The 24,468-nt window shown below is 42.1% G+C and overlaps 1 protein-coding gene and 1 pseudogene across 1 annotated transcript in view; both read right to left on the reverse strand.

Moving 5' to 3' along the window:
* LOC145400659 (metabotropic glutamate receptor 6-like) overlaps positions 1–24,468 on the reverse strand; it is a 202,077-nt gene that overhangs the window by 54,447 nt on the left and 123,162 nt on the right. The window lies entirely within an intron of this gene.
* On the reverse strand, positions 9,263–9,380 carry LOC145400854 (5S ribosomal RNA; annotated as a pseudogene).

Raw genomic sequence — 24,468 nt, forward strand, 5'->3', positions numbered from 1 at the left:
CATCTGCTGCCACTTTAGCATCACGCACAGCCCTTCTTGCCCTATTCATCTTTTCCTTAAACATCTCATATGACACCTCATCCTTCCTCTGGAGCCACACTTCATATGCACGTCTCTTCTCAGTCACAGCCATACTTACTTCCTCGCACCACCATTCACTTCCTTTTCTTACACCACCACCCACACGTCTCACACCATACACCTCTTCTGCATGCCCCACCACAGCACTCTTAAACAACTGCCATTCCTCCTCCACACTGCCATTTTCCTGATCGTTCACTGCGTTCCACTCATCTTTCAATTTCTCCTGATACTCTATCTTTCTCTCTCTCTTTTGTCCAACTCACTCATTTTCAAAACCTCCCTGCCACACCTAACCCTCCTAGCTCTCATCCATCTCTTACCTACTGTTAACTTTCCCTCCACCAGGTAGTGGTCAAACATACCTCCACCCTCCCCTCTCAGAACTCTCATGTCCAACAATCTTCCTATTACATTCCTAGACACAACCACATAGTCCATCAATGCTCTATCAACAACCCTTCCACCCTCCTGTCTCGCCCATGAATACTTATAAATATCTTTCTTCTCAAACAGCGTATTTCCAATCACCATCTCTCGCTCAACACACATCCCTATCATTCGTTCCCCATTTTCATTTCTTCCAGGCACACCATGCATACCAACTACACCTTCAGTTGCTACATTTCCCACTCTAGCATTCAGATCTCCCATCATTACCACATTCACATTCGCTCCAAAACTCTGCAGACACTCATCAACATTATTCCAGAAAGACTCCCTCACTTCTTCATCCCTTTCACTACCAGGCCCATATGCACTCACAAACACCCACAACTCACGTTCAAATTTTGCTTTCACCCACATCAGTCTCGATGACAACTCCTTCCATTCAATCACACACTGCTGTACTTCCGGACTCACTAACAAGGCCACACCTTCTCTTGCCCTTCCTCTATCATCACCTGACAATCTTCCATTCACACTTCCAAACATGGACTCATCCTTCACTTTCATCTTCGTTTCACTCAAAGCTAACACATCCAACATTCTCAGAAACATTCTCCCAATCTCCTCCCCTTTAGCCTCAATCGTACTACATCCATGCACATTTGTAGACCAAATCTTCAGGGTATGGGGATAATTCAATCCCCCATCCCTTTCTCTGGCCTGTCTCATTTTAGGAACTAAAAAACAGAGGAGGGGGTCTCTAGTCCCTTCACCCAGCCCCTTTTAGTCGCCTTTTACGACACGCAGGGAATACGGTGGCAGTATTCTTTCTAACACAACCTGGCCGCAGAGTAGTAGTACACCCGGCAACAGTTCCGCCTGGGCCCCCTAGTAGCGAAATATAGTAGATGTGGCAGCAGTGTGTGTGTGTTTGTTCGTCTGTACATGCTCGAAAAATGTTCGGATCGTCAACTCTCACTCCATTGCGAACGTGAATCGGCCTTTGAGTTCACTCGATAGAAGGCTGGTGTGTGGTTATGGGGGAGAGATGGGAGGTAAGGACGGTAGGTGGGTCGTAATGGGGGGGACGAACAGTAGGTTGTTTGTATTGGACATGATAATAGTTTTCCCAGTCATTATTGTGGATCGTTTCAGGTTACTGACACTTTGTATTCCTAACAACAATTAAAAAAAAAGAAATATTGTTGCATTGCTACCCGTTACAATATATTCCAAGATGATTGGATATCCTTCATAACTTATTCCCCCCCCTTCTCTCTCTCTCTCTCTCTCTCTCTCAGGTCATTAAGTAATCAGTATATAGCATTATCAGCACAGATTAAAGAAGATTTGTCTTTTAATTAAAACTGCTGACAAAGGCCGATTCACGTTCACAATGGAGTGAGAGAGTTGACGATCCGAACATTTTTCGAGCATGTACAAACGAACAAACACACACACTGCTGCCACATCTACTATATCTCGCTACTGGGGGGCCCAGGCGGAACTGTTGCCGGGTGTACCACCCCATAGTGCGGCCAGATTGTGTCCCCCTCGCCACAGGGAGATCAAAAAATACAATATAGATATTTGTGCTCTTACAGAAACGAGGTTGCTTGGAGTTGATAAAGTGAATTTGGAAGATGGTATGACTTTGTTGATTTCTGGTAGGAGTGATGGAAATCATTATCGAGGAGTAGGCTTACTGTTGAGCAGAGATGCTTGCAAGGCTCTATGTGAGTTTGAGCCAATTAAGTAGCGCTTGTTTTATGCTCGTTTAAAATCTAACCATGGCAATATCAGCATAGTGGTAGGGTATGCTCCGACAAATGAGGCTGCTGATGAAATGAAGGATGACTTTTATGGGAAGCTGCAGGATATAGTGAACAGAGTGACAAGACATGATGTGTTAGTTTGCACTGGTGATTTTAATGCGATTGTTGGTAGTAGTAGGGAGGGCTCTGAAGACTGTATGGGTAAGGAGGGTGTTGGTGTAAGAAACGAAAATGGGATGCGATTTGGAAACTTTGTGTAACAAATGACCTTACGATTGGTGGAACTATCTTTGAGCACAGAAAAATACATAAAACTACTTGGATTTCACCACGTGGAAAATATTGTAACCAGACTGAACACATTGCAACTAGCAGAAGGCATAGGAGTTATTTGCAAGATGTTTCTGTAAGGAGGGGGACAGATATAGGTAGTGATCAAAGATTAAAATAAAACTTAAGAGAAACGTTAGTGATAATTGTACAGTGGGTAATAAATATGATTTTGGTGGGCTGATAAGTGATGAGAGCATGAAGGAAAAGTTTCGGTGGGAATGCAGGAACGGGTTTCTAGTCCTGCAGACGTTGATGGAATCTGAAGACAATGATATTAATCAAATGTGGAGAGATGTAAAAGAGGTTTTTGCATAAGAGTGCTAAGGTTACTATTAAGAAAAAGGGAAAAGCGAAGAGGAAAAAGTGGATGTTAGACGAAACATGGAATGCAATACAGAAACGGAAAGAGGCGAGATTAATAAGTGAAGAACAACATGTTGATGGCCAGGTAGTTGAAGTACTTAGAGCAAAGTACTGGAGTTTACATTCTAAAGTAAAAAGACTCGTTAGACGTGATAAGAGGTGGCTATATGATTAAAAGGCAACAGAGACAGAAATTAAATTAAATCAAAATGACGGTCAGAGCACAAGAGCAGCGTATCAGGCCATAAAGGAGTTAACTGGGACTGATAAGAGAAGGAAGGAAATATCTGTACGAGACAGAAATGGTAACTTGTTAACTAAAGATTTGGATATAAAAGGAAGGTGGAAAGAGCATTTTGAATCTGTTCTAAATAGACCAATCCCAGCTGAAGAGGACATTTTGCCAGCCGAGAGAGATTTGCAGATAGAAACAGGGAATATAACTTTGGAAAAAGTAGCAAAATCTATAAAGGAATTAAGAATTTTAAGGCCTCAGGAAAGGATGGAATATTTCCTGAAATGCTTAAGGTGGAAAATGATGAGTTGATGAACGCACTTTTGAAACTTATCACTATGGCTTGGAATAATGGTGGAATTCCAGAAATGGAAAAATGGAGTGATTATAAAAATACCAAAAAAGGGAGATTTAAGTGTGTCTGGAAATTGGAGGGGGATAACTTTGACACCTGTAGTTGCAAAAGTCTTTTCCAAAATCTTGTTGAACAGAATAGAGCCAGTAATTGATAAAATTTTAAGAGAAGAAGAAGTGGGATTGAGAAAGGGTCGAGGTTGTAATAAGATTTTTATTGTAAGGCATGTAATGTAACAAGCTAATGAGATGAGAATGCCACTTAGTATGTGTTTTGTGGATTTTGAAAAGGCGTTTGATAGTGTTTCATGTGGAGCTATGTTGAAAATTATGAGATTCCATGGTATGCCAGAAAAAGTTTTTAAATATTATTAGAAGCCTGCATGAAGGTACTTATTGTAAGGTAATGGTGAGTGGTTCTTTGAGTGATCCATTTGAAGTTAGGTCAGGAGTGATTCAAGGATGAGTTCTTGAGCTTTTGCTGTTTGTTTTGGTTATGGATTATGTTATGAGAAAGGTTGTACGGAGAACAGGTGCAGGAATTGCCTGGAAAGAAAATAAGAGACTGATGGATTTGGACTATGCTGATGATGTGTTGATTTGCGGAAGTTGTTACGAGATACAGAGGGTGCTTGATTATCTGGTGGAGGAGGGAGAAAAAGTGGGATTGGTAATAAATTGTGGAAAGACAGAAATTACTAATATGAACGTGGAGAACCAAATCGACTGTGTAATTGGGAATAATGTGGTGAGGAATGTAGAAAATTTTAAATATCTGGAAACGATTGCATCATCTAATGGATCATTAAACAATGAAATCAAGGAGAGGATTGGACAGGTTTGGCGAGCTGTTGGAATGTTGAAATCTGTTTCGAATAATAGTATGCTTTCGGTACATACTAAAGTAAAAATTTACAAGTCCATGGTTAGACTAATTTTAATTTATGGGCATGAGTCATGGTACAGTTCAATTGCAACAGATCTGAGAATAAAATACAGAGAAGGACACTTGGGTAAAGTGGCAAATAAAAAGAGTTACAAATAAAAGAGTAAAGGATACTACGAGAGTGGAACCAGCTGATGAGTATGTGAGACTGTCCCGCTGGAAATGGCCGGGGCACATATTTAGAAAAGAAGGGAGTTTAATACAGGATGTGCCAAAGTGGACCGCTAGAGGAAGAAGAGGCAGAGGTAAGCCGTGGGAAACCTGGTTGAGGACAATGAAAAGAGAAGCGGAAGAGGGGTGTTGGTGGGACCTGAAGAAGATGGCAAGAGACAAATATCGGTGGAGAGAGTTCATCGAGGCCCTATGCATCCCGTGGGGTGCCACAGGAAATGACTGATTGATTGATTGAATAGAAGTTTACTAACCACCTTACCTATCCAGTAAAGACACATCTCACGGTCAACCCACATGAACTCCTTCAGCTAACTCCTGTTTCAGTAAATGCTTATTCCATTTGTGGAAGAGTTCCGGTTCTCTGTTTAAGTGGTGTAACTCTAGCAAATGGGCATGCCAAGTCTATTATGATCTTCAGACACACAATAGGCTACTGATCCATATGCTTTTTGAGCAGCGTCACAAAATATATGCAAGTTTGAGTGTTTATCTTTGGCTATCTCTCTGGGAATGAATATCCTTTGTGAGATTTCACATTCATCCCTGATCAGTCGACATTTTTTCTTCTTACACCTCATCCAGTTTATTGATCCAGTCCAATTTCTCATGCAGTCTTTCTTGTACTAAACATGTGGCCTTAACAGTTACAGGACTCAGCAATCTTCTATCTATCTATCTATCTATTGCCAGACGCCTCAATCCCGTTAGGGGTGGCCACAAACAAATCGCCTCCACGTCGCCCTGTCCCCCGCCATTTCACTGCCCTGCTCTCAACTCACACCCCCCTCTCTCATATATCTCTGCACCCCATCCCTGCATCTCATCCCCGGCCTCCTCCTCCCTCTCCCACCCTCCACCTTACTCACATACACTCCCTTCCTCAGTCTTTTATCCTCCATCCTCTCCACATGTCCAAACCACCTCAATGTATTCCTCCTAACGCTTCCTTTCACATCCACATCCACACCACAACGCTCCTTTATATCTTCATTTATCAGCCTGTCTCTCCATGTGACTCCACAGGCTCCTCTTAAATAACTCATTTCCACTGCTCTCACTCTTGACTTGTGCCCTTCCAACAACGTCCAAACTTCACTTCCATACATTAGAGTTGGAATCCCAATACTGTCATGAAATAACTTTTCACTTCCATGCTCACTTCCCTGTTTCTTATCACTGCTTTCAAAGAACCAGGAACCTTTATTCCTTGCTGTACCCTTTCAAGCACTTCATCCTCCAAACCTCCATCCTTACTCATCACACTATCCAAGTACTTAAACGTACTCACATTTTCCAATTCCTCACCATCCAACCTCGCTGTACATTCACTGACTTCACCTCTCTCAAAGACCATCACTTTACTCTTCCCTTCATTCACCTTTAGATTCCGTGTCTTACACACTCTCCCAAACTCATCCACCAAGCCTTGCAGCTCCCCTTCTTCACTCAACAACACAGTATCATCTGCAAACAACAGTACAGGGAGTTTCCAAACACTACCCTCTCTCACCAGGGCCACTCCAACATCCACTACCCTACCTTGTACTTCTTTTATTATCTCATCCATGTACAGATTGAACAACCATGGAGACATGACACATCCCTGTTTCAATCCAACCTTCAAAGAGAAAAATTCACTCAGTTCACCATCCACACGCACTGCAGCCTTCGCACCATCGTACATACACTTCACAGCATTCAACAACTTCCCATCTACTCCATATATTTTTAACACTTTCCACAATCCTTGTCCGTCCACCCTGTCATGTGCTTTCTCCAAATCCATGAAGCCACACACAACTTCTTTCCCTTCTCTAGAAACTTTTTCACTAAAGATCTATGAATGAATATCTAATCTTCACAACCTCTTCCCTTCCTAAAGCCTCCCTGTTCTTCTCCAACTAATTCCTCTGTTATTTCCCTAACTCTGTCAATAAGTATCCTAACATTCACTTTTCCTAGTATACTAAGAAGACAAATGCCCCTATGATTACCACACACTTCTTTTTCCTCTTTTCCTTTGTACAAGGGAATAATTATACCTGACTTCCAATCCTCCAGAACTCTACCTTCCTCCCATGCCAATCTGCACATCTTCCACATCCCTTCTACTACTATCTCTGCCCCATGTTTCAACATTTCACCACACACTTCATCAATTCCTGGGGCTTTCCCCAATTTAACTTTCTTCATTGCTTCCACAACTTCTATCCTACTGATTTCTTCCTGACTTCTCACCTCCCTCCTTCTCCCAGCCATTGCCCAGCCACTTATACTTGTATCACTTCCATCCACTATGTTCAACAATTCCTTAAAGTGTTCTCTCCATCTTCTCACTTTTTCTCCCTTCTCCACTAGTAATCTACCATTTTTATCTTTCACTCCCCTGCTAACTTCGCTTCCACCCTGTCTTACTCTCTTCACCTCTTTCCAGAACATTTTCTTATAGTCCCTCCACTTTACACTCAAATTCCTTCCAAATTCCTCATCCACTCTCTTCTTAGTCTCTCTTACTAATCATTTTACCTTTCTCTTTCTTTCTACATATAACTCTCTCTTCCACCTCTCAACTTCTTCCACGCCCATATTTCTCATCCATTCATTGTATGCTTTCTTCTTTTGTGTCACAGCCTGTCTCACCTCTTCATTCCACCACGCTGTTCCTTGCACCCCCCTCCGTCTTCTCTTCATCCATACATCACATCACATGCTGCACATATTTCTTCTGTGAATATCCTGCACACACCTTCCACGTTCCCCATCTGCTCCAATTCATATTTGCCCAATCGTTCCTCCACTTCTCTCTTATATTCTGCCTTTTTCTCATCCTCTTGTAACCTTTCCACTCTCCTTGCAAATAATCTTTCTTCCCGTCCTTCCCTTCTTCTATTACTCCATCTTATTTGTATCTTGATTCTGGCCACCATCAAGTAGTGGTCAGAAAGTCCACTTCCCCAACCTCTATAAGCTCTTGCATCCGTTACACATCTTCGCATCCTTTCATCCACACACACATAATCAATCATTGCCTTCCTTTCATTCAGTTCACCACCCACCCTTCTGATCACTCACCATGTATACCTGTGGATCATTTTGTGCCTGAAGAAGGTATTGGCTATCACCAACCCCCTCCCAGCACAAATGTCCACTAACGCACTGCCATTCTCATCTATCTCAGCAGGCACACCCCACTCACCAACTATTCCATCCACCTTCACATTCCCTACTTTAAATTCATATCACCGATCAAAAACACTCTCATTCCTTCCAAACTTTTCCATGCACACTTCCACAATCTTAAAGCAATCTTAAAGGATCAAATACCACAGAAGCCTGACTAAACAAAAACCTTAGTGACTGTATCTTCAGGAAACTTGACATGTTTGAAGCTCTGATCATCAGAATAAATATTTCAGTTGAGACCCAGCACAGCCTGAAAACTAGGATATCATATCCTTGTCAGTACTTCTTTATTTTATCCTTTAAAAGTGGTGAATTGGTGTTCCACCTTTGCAAAGGTGAATTTGCCTTTCACATTTCTGTGTCAGTTCATTTCTCTGTGTCAGTTTCTGTAACACCTTGTACTATTTTTGGTCAATCAGCAATCTGAAAATGGAAATTTAGTGTGTTACCTAATAAGAAAGAACTAGTGCAACAGCAAAAAGGCACCAGCCTGAAACAATAGTTTTTCAAAGGACCATCAGGGTCTATGTATTTTGAAACCAGGGGAATCTGGTATATTTCCCGTCCTCTTCTCTTAATCCACTTCTGAGAAAAATCTTATATGGAATTTCTCTTTATTAGAATATTTCCCAGGTTCTCTGTATGTTGGTCTACAACATAAATGACTCTGGCTTCCCCCTTGGATGGTTTGCAACCACACCTGAAAATATCCTTATAGATGTTACTGAATCTTTACTAAGTGCGTGGGAAGGTAAATAGTAACCATCCTTAGGAATAACCAGATTCTCAGTTTCCTCTATGATTTTTTTCAACTCCTCCTTTATGATGTTTTTATAAAATATTAGGTGATCAGGTTTATCTCTGAACATTCTTAAAAGGGAATTTAAGTGAGCTTATGATAACTGTATGTTTAACTTCCATGGCAGACAAATTCAATAATATCCATCTTTGTACTTCATGCACTGGTTCGTCAGTATGTATTTCAATACTATCTGCATCCCACAGTTTATGAACTTGTTCACTGTTCTCTTTTACTGAATCATTTAACTGAATAATTCCAATTCGGCTCCTTTTCTGGCCACAAATAATTACCAAGTCTACCAAATTAGTCTGTCTTCTGGCCTGTTGAGGAAATGGTAATGGATCCAAAATAATACTACCCCCTGGGCTTTTGAACATCTGAACATTTCCGTTTTTGAAAGTCCTATGGAAGAATCTTCCACAACAGTCTGATCCTACTGCACTGTTTAACAAATTTCAGGATCAAGGTAAAAAACAGTCCATTTTAGGTTTTCTTTATCAATTCATTCATTCATTCATTCATTGCCAGACGCCATGTATCCCAAACGGGGTGGTCAAGGGCTTAGAGTTAATTGTTTTTACTGGGAGGGGCACTAATCCTCCACAAACCCCACTTGACACGTAGGGATGCCAACAGCATCTGGTGTTCCCAGGCAGTCACCTATCCAAGTACTAACCAGACCCAACTTTGCTTAACTTCGCTGATCGGACGGGAAGCGGTGTACTCAACGTGGTACACTTGAGACTAATGAAAGAAAACATGTTTCTTGCTTCCTTATTCCTTCTTGCAATGCTTTTCACTTTACCACATTCATTGATGGAACTGGGACACGATAATGGTCTTTGGCTTCTTAGTCACATTCTATATATAGAAGAGGGTAGTGAGGAAGCAAGGAGTGTGAAAAGAAAGATGGATTAAGAATACAGCCTTGGGAATAGTAGAGATAGAAGACTGATCGCAAGTCTGCTAATTCTGATACTGATAGCCATATCCACCTATCGTCACATTTTCTTGTAATCTTTTCCTAAGTGTTTATACATTAACCCGCCCCGTCCCGACCACTTTTTCACCACTGGTACCCCCCAATCCCGACCATTTTTGGACCCAAATTTTTTTTGCTAAAACTTTCGCTTTTGGTCAGGAACAATGGTCAATCACCAAGAAAGTGTTCACCGGGGTCCATAAGTGGCTTAAACAGGTATACCTTTGTTACACCTGGTACCGTGTTCTGTGTAGGTGGTCTGAGGCTCTCACGTTTTCTATGGTATTATAAGTCTGGGAACCAATGAAAGTCAGTAGATATGTATTTATTACAAACATAAAAACATGTGATGCAAGAGTAAATTGGATTTTATACAAAATTAGAGTTGAAATAAGCATTGTATCATCATGCGAACCGAGCAAAATCGGCCAGACTGGTCATGATGAATCGCTAACATTGCTGAATCATGATACATATCATTTTTTCTACTTACATAATACATCTCCAATAACATTATACCATTTTACATTTTATTGAACTGTTTTTACGTATTCACAGGCCTTTCGATAACATTTAGCGTAATGTTAGCGCTTAATTATGTAGTGAGTGAACTCGCTGTAACTGTTGTTTCAACTCGTATTGTGTTTTTTCAACTTACATAATACTTTCCTAATAACATTATACAGTTTTCCACTTTTGAGAACTGTTTTGAGATAGTTTCAGGCCTTACATAAATATTTAGCGTAATAATAGTGCATAATAACACAGACGGTGAAGTCACAATATGACTACTATTTCAACTTACAACCTATTTTTGTACCTATATAATACCTCTCCACTAACATTACACATGTTTCCACTTGATATAAATGCTATCACATAATTGGAGACCTTACTATTCTACTGAGCGTCATATTATCGCATATTTACACAGTGAGTGTTATCGCGATATCATTTGTTTCATCTTACACTAGTATTCAACTTATAAATTACTTTCCTACTAACATTACACCCGTTTCCACTTTATATTCTTGCTATCACATATTTACTGACCAGAGTGTTAGACTGAGCATCATATTTTCACAGATTTACACAGTGGGTGTAGTTTTGATATCACTTCTTTCAACTTACACTATTTCTCAACTTATACATTACTTTCCTGCAAACATTACACCCGTTTCAACTTTATATAAGACTTAGCACATACTGACTGGCCTTACCATTATACTGAGCGTCATATCGCCATCCCACACAGTTTCAGTAGTGTAGGAAGTTATGGTACTCTCTGAAACATGGCTGAAGGCACAATGCAACATTGCACTCTACACACTCGTACCTTGTGTCTTTTCTCTGAGTGGCTGGTCTGACTGTTGAGTGCTTGCATACATGGCAGCGGCGCTGGGTTTACGACGGTTTGGTTCGGAAGGGATTGTGCTAGGATAGTGGTGTCTTTCGAGGCGTAGGGGAGTCTGGGCAGCTATGGGGGTGCGGGTGCGGTGTGTGGGTCTGTCCTGGGCATGCCTGGAGATTATTTCATGTGCCAGCTCCCTCACAAACCCCTCAAAGGTCTCTGATACTCCTGTTGTCATGGCGTGCAGGTAGTGTGCATTCAGGACCGTGATGTTGAGCAAGTGGAAAAAGAGCTTTTTGTACCACTTCATCGTGGTCCTGGCACAGTCAGCACTGGAAATCATCGAGTCTGACTGATCCATTTGCCTAATGTTCAGATTATAGTCCAGTACAGACTTGGGTTTCCAGACGTTGCACCTCCTCTCGCTACAGTGAACAACGGAGTCTGTGTGGTGCATCAGGGGGCTGTGTACAGTTGATAGGAGGCAAACTTCCCTGTTGTGGTTCCACAGGGTGGCAAGGATGTTTTTTGCCTGGAAGAAAACCACCTCGTTCTTGTCAAGTTTCCTCCCTATCTTGACCATATGGCAACGGTTTCTCTTGACTGTAACACAGACTCCGGTGTCGTGTTGGTGGAGGAACCTAGCGAGAAGAGGGCTAGTGTACCAGTTGTCCAGGTACAACACATGACCACGATGAAGGTACTCCTCTATCATTGTCTTCACCACGGCCCCTGAGAGTCCTATACTACGATCTTCTGTTATATCTGTCTGTGCACCCGTGTACAAGACTATGTCTTGCACATAACCAGTCTTACAGTCACACATAACAAAGATCTTGAACCCGAAACCGTGTCTCTTGCTGGGTATGTACTGGCGAAAGGAAATATTGCCTCTCCACAACACAAGACTCTCGTCTATGACGAGGTCTCTGTAAGGATAAAATGAGGAGCGGAACATTTCCCGTAAATGATCAAATACAAGCCTAATTCTCCTCATTTTATCAGTGTTATTAGCATTAGCTGGATCTTCTGCATCAAAAAAGTGGAGGCGGCCGAGAATCTGCTGAAATCTATTACGACTCATCACCATTCCAAAGAAAGGTGTGATGGTCATTGGGTCAGTGGTCCAGTATGCAGGTATTTGATTTTTTCTTACAACACCCATCAAGAGAACCAGGGCAAAAAATAAGAACATCTCAGAAATTGTCACAGGATAGTCATATTGCTGGGAATGCCTGCTCGTTGTTCCCAAACGTTCACTTTCACGGTGCTGTGTTCGTGAAAATATGTTTGTCTGTTCCACTATGTGCCCCACAAACGCCTCCCCAAAGAACAAATGGAAGAAATCCACCCTAGTGGAACCCGCATGCACACCTGGAGCCGTGCAACCAGACCGCCACTCCTCAGTGTAAGGGTGAATGATGGGAGTAGAATTACTCCCATCTTCCCAGTTCCACAAGACACCACCGTCTCCAGCCACGTCCCCATCGTCGCCTTCGTCAGGGTGGGGAGGTGAGGGTGGTGGGGGAGGTTGGGGAGGTGGAGAGCGGCACCTTTCATCACTCGCACTTCTCTTCCCTCTCCCTTTTCCTTTACCCTTTCCCTTCCCTTTCCTTCCTTTCCCCACATCCTGGGGCTGTGGGGAGGAAGTTTGGGAATATTGTGGGGCGAAAGACGTGCTGGGGAGTGGCTCCACCTCCTTTCCCCTAGGCCTACGTGCACCACGTGCTCGTGCTGCCTCCCTCACACCACTTTCCCTTTCACCCTGCACTCCCGCCACACCACTTTCCCTTTCACCCCGCGCTCCCGCCACACCACTTTCCCTTTCACCCCGCACTCCCACCACACCACTTTCGACTTCCCCAGACAAAACACTAGGACCATACCTTATTTGCCTACTCGCCCCACCTTCTGATCCTTGGGGTGAGATTTTTTCCTTCCCCAACCACGAGGCAACATCACGTCCTAAGCCACCGTCATCGTCATCGTCCTCATCCTCGTCCTCATCAGAATCTGTCTAGGGGATGGAGAGAGGTCTGTGCAGGTGGTTTGGGTGCAGGCTGGCCTTCCCTTGCCTTACAATATGTCACATACCGCTTTTTCCGGGGCGAAGGGACCTCCTCATCACTGCTTGTTATTTCCTCCTCAGGCTGGACGTAATCTCGATCCACCACATCATCATCAGGTGGAGAATCACTATCTCCAGTGAAGGCATCCAGGGCAGATTGTATTTCGTCGTCTGAGAGACCTTTACTCGCCATGTCTGACCTGGGTCACTGCTAACAGGTGAGTGACCGAGACAAGGGCGAGCGCGCGTCACGCGGGGTCTGGGACGCTGCCCGCCTGGTGGCAGGTAGGGGAGGCTTGGGTAGGTGGGCGAATCGAAAATCTCGTGCGAATTTTGAAAATTGTGGAAATTATGAACCTTGCAATTGCAGGACGTTAAAGTACGTCGACGGGATTGGCAGTGACAAAACGTGAGGATGTGGAAGAACGTCGACGGGACGCCGAGGGTTAAATTAGAGAAAGCATGGAAATATATTATCAGTGCCAATTGAAACAGATCACCACTATTATTCAAAACAAAATACACAAAATAAATACTTTACAAGTAAGCTAGAATAAGTTTCTGTACTTATTTGTACTTTCTTTTTTGTTTGTATGATGTCTCCGGTTGGTCGCACTTCAGATTTCAGTGGAAATTGACTAGCATGACTGGACTCCATTTCCCCTTGTACCAACTCTCCATTTTTGTTATTGTCTGGTGGAACCTGTTCATCACTTACATTCACCATATTCTCTGGGAAAAAGGGCAAATGGAAATGAAGAGAATGAAGTTACAGTGACATGTTACACCCAAGATGTTGGTAACATTTGATTAGTGCACCCAATAAAACATCATGTTGGTCATATATATGTCTTCCCAGTAGTCCACTGCAGACACTCTTGAATGCAGCACCATGCCACTAACTCATTTTCATCCATAATTGAATCGAAATCCTTGTCAAACTTCAGTTGACTTTGAGAGCAAGGCAAATGTCCCATCTTGGATCTTAACACCACTTATTTTGGGAAATTTCCCCTTGAGGTACTGGAAAGATGGTTTATGATGCTTCAGAGCTTTGGTAAACTTTTTCATTAATCTCAGTTTTATGTAGAGTGGAAGCAAAATTATCCCATTTGTACTAGTGGCTCGTTAATGATGGAAAACACTGTGGGATCTGGGTGTCAATGGATCCCGCAACAGCCATGCTGACCATAGGTATCGTTTTTGTCTTGGTCAGCTGTCCTGCTTACGTAGAAAGCACATAAACTTTTAAAGGTAGTTGTAACCCATTATGTATGGCAATAAATTTCAAACCTGTGCAAACAAACTATTCATACTCATTTTGCTTTATGTGATCTAGAAAAAAACAAACTGTCTCTTTTAAAGTGACTGAGTGCACAACTGGAACAAAAGGCACGATGTTTCCAATATGTAGCAGAACAGTTTTAATTCGGTACAGATGTGCATCAATAAACAACCTTTAATGGCTTGGTTCGTAGCTCAACCAATGAGCATCAGTTCCTTGATATCATTGAAAAACATACAAACAAACAAAACAGAGGTTGTTTTCCACTGAGTAGTACTGGTGCAAATCCGATGAGTGTTCCCTAAATGTTGTAAATCATAGATCTTCATCCAATAGATTCCATTGCTGTAAACGGGAGACTAGCAAATCCCTCTGTGAGGGATAGATCAAGAACCAAATCAGTGGGCTCTGCTGGGTTATGAGATGCATTTTTTTTTTTTTTCCAGATTCAGGTTGTTGCTCATATGTTGGATCTAGTGATTCTGGTTCGTCAGCACTGACTATGTCATCGCTTGATATTTCAGATGGAAGCTGAGGGACAGGTGTATCACTAGGATGGCAAGCTGGGCGAATAGCAGCCTGAAGCATTCGATTGACAATAGCCTTTTTGCATTTCCTGTTGTGACCTGCTGTAAGAAATGAATAATCACAAACCATAGCTGCTTAGCATGGTTTTGCATTACACGATATACAGAAAAAATAATGCAATATTCTGTAAAAAGAAATGAGATGTCTTGTGAGAAATGATAAAGAACATAAAGGGAAGAAAACGTATGTGTGTCTGTTAAGCGTAAGTAGCAGTTAGATGAACGGTTCATTGGCTCCCTCGATACCATTGTTACATCATATGTACGAACATGACTAGTGCCCTTGACCTATGCCATGAATGAATGCACGTGAAACAGCATATATGAGGTGACCAAATTTTTCCTGATTACCAACTTTGCATCCAAAGTACAGTTCATATAGACTTCACATGCGGAGTCAGTCGTCGTTTATACTACTTCTTTGTCAGTGACCACATATATAACAGAAGGTGTCTGGAGAATTCTTGCATTCTCTAGGCATTATTGCTCAAGTAACATTAGTGACACCTGCAGAAGGAAATATAATTTAGATTATGTGAATCCAATTCGAATTTTACAGAAAGTAATATGACATAATCGAGGCATGATCAATCCGTGACTAGCATAAAAGGTAATTTCAGGGGTAAACATTGTGTAACACATGGAACTGGTGGGTCTCACACAAAAAATGAGTGTTATTTTCGAGAGGTACGTATGGAACTATCCCAAGATATGCCAGTCTTGCTTTTTCCACTATTATTCAGTGTTACTGGTTTTATGGGACCCACTGTATCAGAATTAATATTCTGGTTAGCCAATCTTACTGCTAGGCTCTGCAAGTGATCTGAAGTTTTGTCCAGCTTTTTTGCTTAGATTTTTGCGCCCATCTTCTCCAGCACAGCTGCTATTATACAGCATTTGTACCTACCTATCTGGATCGAAGGTTTAACCAGATGAAAGATCTGTGATTTCTTATTGGTAAAAAACCCTCTAATGGCCAGATTAATCTTGTCTATTGTAGGTAACTTCAGTGCCTTCACAATATCAGCAGGCATAAACGAAATATCAAAGAGAGTTCATGCAGGTATGGCAGTTTTGTGCACCACTATCAAAAACAGGTGATGCAGATACTGCATTTTTTGTGCAACAGTATCAAAGAGAGGTGATGCAGATACTGCATTTCTGCACACCAGTATCGAAGAGATTTGATGCAGATACCGTACTTTTGTGCACCCTGTCACAGAGTTTATATACATTTTAATTATCATTTATTGCCTTTACTTCTGCAGCTGGAACTGCAGCTGGCATTATTACTGGATTAGTTAACTTTGCAACTGTCATACAGACATAGTTTTAATAACTTCACCACCACTTGTCCTTGAACACAGTGTATTATGGTGTTTGTCTACGCATGTTACATCTGGAGCAAATATTCAGTTTAGTATTACAATCTGTGGATAAGTGTGTGGGGTTTAAACAAATCATGCAACGTCCTATATCCTCTATTTATGAGAGTCTTGAGGCTGACAGGATACTTTCTGTAATATGTATTAGAATGCTGTTCACCATTAAAACACAGTTCATATTGGTGTTTAACATGGAATTATTTACATTCTCACTTCCACGAGATTGTCCATTCCCTGATTTAGCAAATCCCTCATTTTCCACTACACAACTAATGAAGGTTCCGGTTTCCTCAGTGATAGTCCCATCAGATATTGATTTTTGTTTCACTGTTGGTTAATGAATAGGTTTTATCTTTATGTGAGCTTTCGGTTCACATTTAGCATTTTTAATTGTGTCCTGCATGTGTTTGCAAAGTTGCATTTGACCACCTGCAATCTCCTTAAAGGAAATAAGAGTTATTGGGGGTATCTGTTATGAAATGCATCCTTGATTTTAGGAAATATCGGTCAGATAATCCTTGAGAGCAAAAAAATGCATTATCATCCTGGTAAGTACCAACAAGGCCTTGAAATTGCAGCTAACTGCAACCTGAAAGTTTGGCAGAGTCAAAGTCATACTTGGAAGTGGATAATTCAGTCAAACTTTGACCAATTTGGCAATGGTCTGCTCTTTGTCTTCGCGGTTATCTCTAATGACAATCAGAGCAACCTCATACTTATCATGCTCAGAAGGCAATTCTCCTATAGATTTATAGGGTGTGCCTTTCAGCTGCGTGAGTAGATAAGGCAGTTTATTAACATTTGAGTGATTTAATCTGTCGTGGAATAAATACCCGGTACTTAAACTTTTCCCTGACTATAGTAGAGTTCTGTTTGCCATCAAATTCTGGAACTGACAGCTTACGTAATGTTTCTCTTCAGCATACATTCGTCATTTCCAATGTTGCTCTTCAGCATACATTCACAGTTTCCACATTTTAGGGGGTTACTTGATCTATCAGTTTCACATTTATGATATTGTTACATACCCGTCCCACACTGTCACAGGCTTCAACAGCAGTAGTTCAGTCGAGGAAAGACGTTGCCCACTGAGCTGTTCTTCATCAAGGCAGCCTTTCAGTGTACAACAACACAGATAAGCACAGGCATGGTAAATAAATGCTGTGTTCTTAACCTTTTCCCGTGCGGATAAGTTAATCAGTTTTCTGGGACATGACGTGCCGGCTTTTCTCCCCTCTCCTCCCCTCGCCTGCCATGTGCACCAAAAATGTGTATTCTCGGCTTATTTTCACCACCCAAACATATTTATTTTGTCACAACACCCACATATTCCTATTCGTTGATGTTTGTTCTACACAATTAGCAAAAAAAAAAAAAAAAACACACACACACTATACATATGTTAGGGCCGTGTGAATAAACATTCAGGAGCATACATCTCACTCACCCATCCTCATAAGTCGAATATTTACTAATCAATCTCTACATGTTATACAACATTGGAAAGAGAATTTTATTAGCTTTCGAATGTCAGAGGTCCCAATTTGATACGAGGTACGGTGTATGATTAATAAGCGAAAAAGTAAAACCCATTTCCGACAGACAACAGACTTTTTTTATTCGGGGAGCTCTAGTAAAAAAAAAACTTTTCTCGCCACTGTTAATCATCCAATGCAGAATTTCACTGGCTTTCCTTTGAGCCCACAACGGTGATCCTAGGCCTCATAGTTTTCAAGAAAAATGCAAGAAACTACGGTGTACCCACGCCGTGTCGTGGCTGTAGGGCGGTTTCCTGCCTTCCTCTAAGCTACTGCACGTATGTCACAATTTCTTTGTACACTAGATATGCACACTATATTCACATGATTCACTATCACTATTTTTTATAGCTGAATACTCACATTTGGTGCAGGGTAGAGGCAGTGTAGTTGATCAGAAACAGTAGCACAATCTTCGTTGGCCCAATGGCTGATAACGACAAGGAATGCTTCACAAACACCAAATTTCCTATTGCAAACACCAAAACTAATCACAGGAATGCCCAAACTCTATACACAAGCACTACTGATATAGTGAAATATGTTGCAAGTGCCGGGACAGGGGTAAGAGTGGAAATTAAAAGGGACAGAACTGCGCAGTACCTTCCCCACTCACAGCTCATTTGGAACTGAATAAGTTCCATGTTGGATTGGCCCTAGTGAGAGATGGCAGTGTTTGGAAACTCCCTGTACTGTTGTTTGCAGATGAGAATGTGTTGACAAAGGGAAGCTGCAATGCTTGGTGGATGAGTTTGAGAGAGAGAGAATGAGAAACAGAATCTAAAGGTGAATGTAGGGAAGAGTAAAGTTATGGTCTTCGATAGAAGTAAGTCAGTGAATATACAGTGAGGTTGGATGATGAGGAAATGGAAAATGTGAGTACATTTAAGTACTTGGGTAGTGTGATGAGTAAGGATGGAAGTTTGGAGGGTGAAGTGTTTGAAAGGGTACAACAAGGAAGAAAGGTTGCTGGTTCCTTGAAAGCAGTGATAAGAAACGGGGAAGTGAGCATGGAAGTGAAAAAGTTACTACATGACAGTATTGTGATACCAACCCTCACGTATGGAAGTGAAGCTTGGACGTTGTTGGAGGGACACAGGTCAAGAGTGAGAGCAGTGGAAATGAGTTGAGAGGAGCCTGTGGAGTCACATGGAGAGACAGACTGACAAATGAGGATGTAAAGGAGCATTGTGGTGTAGATGTGGATGTGATAGGAAGCGTTAGGAGAAATACATTGAAGTGATTTGGCCATGTAGTGAGGATGGAGAGTGAGAGGCTGATGAGGAGAGTGTATGTGAGTGATGTGGAGGGGGAGAGAGGGAGGGGGAGGCCAAGGACGAGATGGAAGAATGGAGTGGAGAGGTACATGAGAAAGGGGTGTGTGAATTGGGAGCAGGGCACTGAAATGGTGGGGGATAGGGCGACGTGGAGGCGATTTGTTTGTGGCCACTCCGTATGGGATTAAGGCGTCGGGCAACAGACAGATTAATAGGTTCTTAAGCTTGCTGTTTTTATTTTCCAAATAATACACTTAATGCATGCCAACTTCACTTCACTGTTTTCACAAGTGCTGGAGCTGTACAATCTGCACTTGGCTGAACTGACATTGACCTGCATTGACATTAAAACTGAAATGACACGGACTGCCCTAGGCTCTTCCACCTCCTAAAACAGCCTTCACTTCCTCACCAACATTCTAGTATACTCACGAAAGGGCAACAGTTACCAACTCAGAGACATCCAAAATATCCAGAGTTTTCTTACACTTCATAACACTGTAAATTATTTAGCATACAAACTGGGAAAAAGTTACATAATGTAACAATCACATAAATATAACATTATAGTGAAAAATAGCACAAAACAATGTACTACATACAAAATACCTCCACTCACAAATAGCAGGCTAATTGGCAAGTCAGACACGAAACTGAAAAATACAAAATACCGAGGAACTTCCAGTATTTCCTATCTAGCAAATCTCTCTTCTCAACACAACCCACTCCTTAGTCCTTTGTCGTCCCAACAAAACTACACAATATATGCAAACATAATCCTTAATCCAAACTAAACATTAATTTTACACAAAATAATCCTTCAACTTATCAGATCTCCTATGCCACTTCTGACGATGTCCCTGCTCCTCCGCACAGTCCACTCCTACTGGAATGTCTTGGTCATCTTCCTGATGCATTTCTTCTCTTGGGAAACTGTCATCATCCTCTTGTACTTCAGCTCTGTGGTCCTCCTTAACATCCTCAGCTGTGGGTGAGCATGATTTCTCGGAGACGTCCCAGCTGTACTGCCCTGGTGCATGGTACTGCCTCAGGCAATTCACATGTACCACCTTTGGGCGAGGTTTCCTGCCTCCCCGAATCCGGTACGTTATGTCTGATAGGGAGTCCAACATAGTGTAAGGCCCGTCCCATGGGCTCTGCAGCTTCGGTGACTGTCCCTTCTTCTGTTGAGGATTGTATAACCAAACTTTGTCACCATCCTTGAAGCTCACCTCACTTGCCTTGGCATCATACTTGCACTTCATCACCTTTTCTGATAACTTAACCCTTCGTGGGCCGGGGGTTACCAAGTTACATAGAAGGATGATGGGATCCCAGCGGACCCCAAAACTTACTGGGGATTTCTGCTATATGCATAAAGTTATATCTATTAAACATTGTACATATGTTGCCCAGGGCACAGCACGTGGCACCAACCCACTACATGTCCCTTTTTGTTGTTGTTTGTTTTCAATTCTTATCTGAACAAAATTCTTTCATTTTATCAGAGTTTTATTACAGTTTGATTATGGAAGTACTGATCCTACATTTATTTTAATGTCTGTTTTTCAGTATTCTTGGAACAGGTTCTCAGGATAATAAGTTCATGTACAAAGTAAATCAGCATGATCATAAAACAAAACTATCCTTATAATGTTCAAATTTGATATAAAGATTTTTTGTTTTCAGTTTTACACACATATAAAGAAAACTTAATTTTATCAGAATACAACTAAAGGCTAAGTACATATCTTATAAATACAAAGAAAAGTGACTTTATAAAGAGAAAACAACAGAAAAACCATCCTAATAATGTTCATAATCAGCATCGGATACAGATAAATCACCATCTGAATCATTTTCTTCTTCTTGGTCACCTTCTGCCACCGTTATTGAGGAATAAAACTGGTACTGGTATTGACATTGCCCTTAATGTATATAATTTGAAATATCTGAAAAAAAAAGACATATAAAAAAAATAGTCAACAAAAGGCCAGGTGGGGTCCAGGTGGACCCCACTAACATTTCTTGCAATGGCATTCCTAAATGGTGCGAGTTTTTTTGTTCAAATTTTATGTACATAGAAAACAACCATCTATAATTAAAGTCATGGGAGGCCAGGTTGTGAAAATAAAAAATGGATTAATGGCAACATTTCAAAAACATGCTGGGGTCCGCTGGGACCCCATCAGCTCGCGAAGGGTTAAGGGCTCCTCACACTTGATGATGTACCTCAGCCAGCCTTACCTGAAAATGCTTTGCATAGCTGGAGGTGTCTGTAGGCAACTCTTCACCAGGTGGTCTTCCCATTAACAAGTCAAAGGGTAAACATAGCTCATGGCCCAGCATCAGTTTTGCAGGGATGTAGACAGTGGACTCATCGGATGCAAGCCGATATGCCATCAGCAACGCAGGTAATTTCTGGCCCAATCCATTTGTCCCTCTACGCAGTACTTGACCAGCTCATGTCCCTGGGGTCAGTTGAATGTCTCCACCATCCCATCTGACTGATTTGTCCTGGTCTTCCTGATCCCCAGCAACTTGCAGCACTCATGGAACATAGCAGACTCAAAGTTTCTACCCTGGTCTGAATGTAGCTCCTGTGGCATCCCAAAATGACAGAACTGGTCAACCAACACCTGAGCAACAGTCGCAGCCTCTTGATCTGGCCACTTTTTGAAATAGTCCATGGTGACACATATATAACGGTTTCCACCTTCAGTGAGTGGTAGAGGTCCAGCAATCTCCACCACAACTCTTTTAATCGGTGCACCCACTTGGTACAGCTGGGGAGGGGTGCAACCACGTTTCTTGGGTCCCTTCTTGGCGCAATATACATCACAGGCCTGACAACACTCTTCAACATCATGATGCATGCCAGCCTAGTAGAACCTCTGTCGCAGCCAACTTAGAGTTATCTTCACTCCCAGGTGCCCAAGATCTCAGACCTCGTTCTCTTTGGAACCACCAGCTGCAAATATTTGCTGAGACCATCAGTTGTCTCCCACTGACGTTCCAGTAGCCCGTTGTTCATACGAAGAAGGTCCCATTGACTCAGGGTGCTCTTAGTTGTAAGGCTAAGCCTGGAAACCTCTTCCCAAGATGGTCCCACTGTACTCCACTGCAGCCACTCTAGCCTTGGTTGTAAATCTGCATCCTCTTTAGGTCTTCTTCAGCTGACACTGGCCCTATTGCTACAGTATGGCAACATTTCTTACTAAGATTCAAAATTCTACTACACTGCCGTCTGTTCTTACGTTTTCTTGCACACTGTCAATCAAGGTTCTCTTGCATTTCCTCTGTGGTGGGGCTTCTTGGGAAAAGCCAGCTGATGGTTGTCACTTGTCACGACCCTCTAGTAATTCACTCATCCTTCTCGTCTTCAGCAGGATTCATCTTGCCGTCCTTCTCATTTAGACACTCATACCTGAAGTGTCCCACTTCACCACATGTTCAACACCTGTTTGTTACAATCGTGGGTTTTCTTGCACTGTTCTTGCTCATACTTCCATTCGTAACAATCCATCTTCTTGTGTCCTGGCTTCTCGCAGAACCAGCAACCTCCTCTGATCTTCTCCTGTTCTCTCTTTCACCTGATGAAATCCACTTTCTGATGTCCTGGCTTTTCACAATACCGGCAATTTCCTCTGATCTTCTACTGTTCCCTCTTCCACTTGTAACAGTCTTCTTTCTTATGTCCTGGCTTTTCACAGTACCAGCAACTTCCTTCAAATTTTCCTGCTTCACACATCTGCCTCTTTTTTGCATTGAATCCTGCACTATGACTGCCAGAAAAGTGGACGTACTGGACCTAATGTAGGACTCAAATTCTAGAGCCCTGGCAAGTGCTTCTTGCATGCTTCTTGGTTGAGCCTGCTTTACTTGTGCTTTCAATTCTGCACTATCAAGAATATTGGTGAACTGGTCCCTCAGAAGAATTGCCAACAGGTTAGGTGGTGCTCCAGGGTACCCTTTGTATGCCATATCTCCAGGCTTATGGCAAGCTGCTGTAAGGAGTCTGTAGACTTCAGTCTGGTACATGGTTCCATAACTGCACTACAGTACTTCTACTAAAAACTGATAACTGTTCCTCTCCTCTACTACTATCTGGCCCAGAATTTCTATTGCAGCACCCTTAAGGCTAGTAGCCAGCTGCACTGCCCTCTACCTATCATCCCAACCAGTCTGATAAGCATGTAACTCATACTGTGTACGGTAAGCTTCCCATGAAAATCTGCCATCAAAATCCTGAGGTTTCTTCCTAACTGCACCCCCATTATCTCCTTGCACTTCACTGGTTCGGGGCCGAATAACTGGGGCATCATAAGTAAGTCCAGGACGTAAAACTCCTACATTCTAATTATTCAGCCCTGTAATGCTACATTTACATGCTTGGGATTCGTCAAGATCCACCATACACTGTCCATTATTTTCATATGTTCCTGGTACACTAACCTGAGGCTCAGCAGTGCAATATTTCTCTACAGCCTCAATTTTCTCACTAATTATCTTCACATGATCAACTACATCCTTGAACTGGTTATCTACATGATTTCTGTACTCCATTACTATTCCCTCACTAATATGCAGCTAGTTGTCTACATGCTGTCTACACTCCATCACTATTCCCTCAGTAATCTTCAGTAGGTTGTGTACATGCTCTCTACACTCCATCACATTATTGCTTACCTCATACTTCTGCTGCCATAGCTCAGTGTATATGTCCTCCTTCAACTGTTGTTGTTCTCTCATTTCCCCCATGAATGCATCTAGCTGTCCTTGCATCCTCAGTTGTAACTCCCTCTGTTGTTCCTTTAATGCCTCTAGCTGTTCACTTTGTGCTTGTAATACTTCTTTAATTTTGTTCCTGGGCTCTTTCTGTTCTTCACTTTGAGCCTGTAATTGTTCTTTGAGTTTTTTCTCTTTTTTTTCTGTGCATGTACTAGCTTCATAATTGCAGCCAGTGATGACTCCTCTTGCCTAGCTTGGCCTCTTGTCTGTTCACCTGCCTCCATGTCGAAGCTTTGACTCACTGCAGCACTTAATGATCCACATTCCTGACACCAAAGTTATGTCCCCGTCCCACACTGCCACAGGCTCCAACAGCAGTAATTCAGTATAGGAAGGACGTTGCCCAGTGAGTTGTTCTTCCTAGACGCAGCCTTTCAGTGTACAACAATACAGATTGGCACAGGACTGGTAAACAAATGCTCGCTTCATAAGGTCGTTGTCTTTATTTTCCGGATAATTACACTTAATGCTTGCCAACTTCACTTCACTGTTTTCACAAGGACTGGAGCTATACAATCTGCACTAGGCTGAACTACATTGACACTAAAACTGAAAGGACACTCACTGT

The sequence above is a fragment of the Coenobita brevimanus genome, chromosome 53, assembly GCF_032717465.1.
Source record: "Coenobita brevimanus isolate Jiangsu-jjx chromosome 53, ASM3271746v2, whole genome shotgun sequence".
Classification (NCBI taxonomy): domain Eukaryota; kingdom Metazoa; phylum Arthropoda; class Malacostraca; order Decapoda; family Coenobitidae; genus Coenobita; species Coenobita brevimanus.